This window comes from Dama dama, chromosome 8 (genome assembly GCF_033118175.1).
Source record: "Dama dama isolate Ldn47 chromosome 8, ASM3311817v1, whole genome shotgun sequence".
Taxonomy (NCBI): Eukaryota; Metazoa; Chordata; class Mammalia; order Artiodactyla; family Cervidae; genus Dama; species Dama dama.
The window spans coordinates 46526858-46527619 of NC_083688.1; the positions used below are offsets into that span (position 1 = coordinate 46526858).

The 762-nt window shown below is 36.6% G+C and overlaps 1 non-coding gene across 1 annotated transcript; it reads right to left on the reverse strand.

Annotated features, from left to right (window-relative positions):
- Nucleotides 1–331: 331 nt before the first annotated feature.
- Nucleotides 332–438, reverse strand: LOC133061125 (U6 spliceosomal RNA). Its single transcript, XR_009693954.1, has one exon. It is a non-coding gene; the product is annotated as a U6 spliceosomal RNA (small nuclear RNA).
- Nucleotides 439–762: the final 324 nt, after the last annotated feature.

Below are 762 nucleotides of genomic sequence, written 5' to 3' on the forward strand. Positions count from 1 at the left end.
TTTTGGTCATTTGATGTGCACAGATGACTCACTGGCAATGAACATGAGTTTGGGCAAACTCCAGAAGATGGTGAGGGACAGGGAGGCCTGTGTGCTGCAGTCCATGGGGTCGCAAAGAGTTGGATATGACTGCACAACGGAACAACAACAATTGACATATATCACTGTGTAAGTTTAAGGTACAGAGCATGATGGCTTGATTTACATATACTGTGAAATGATTGCCACAATAAATTTAGTTAACATCCATCATTTCATACAGATACACTAAAAGAAAGAAAACTTCCCCTTATCATGAGAGAACTCTTAGGATCTCCTCTATTAACAACCTAAAAATATGAAAGACCATATACATTTCTGTGTCATATTTGTGCAGGGGCCATGCTAATCTTCTCTGCATTGTTCCAGTTTTCACATATATATTACCAAAGGAAGCACCACCCTGACATCTTGACAGGATCTTTATTGTGGACTAAAAGAGAAGAAAGGTAGGAGATCTAATGGAATAGATATATTATTTTTACTCCTTAGACACTACATCTTCCTATATACTAAGAAGTCTTCATTCCTAAAGTTGAAATTGATATCTGTATTTCTACTTGCAGTTTTAAAACATTTAACATTTCAAGCAAAATCCAGAACTTTATCATTGTTTGCAAAAGAAATTAATTCATGTTTTCCACTTTTTGACACTAAATGATGTTCACACATGATCTCTCCCTCAGTATCCAGGGGCAGCCTTTTGACACATCAATGGCTTCT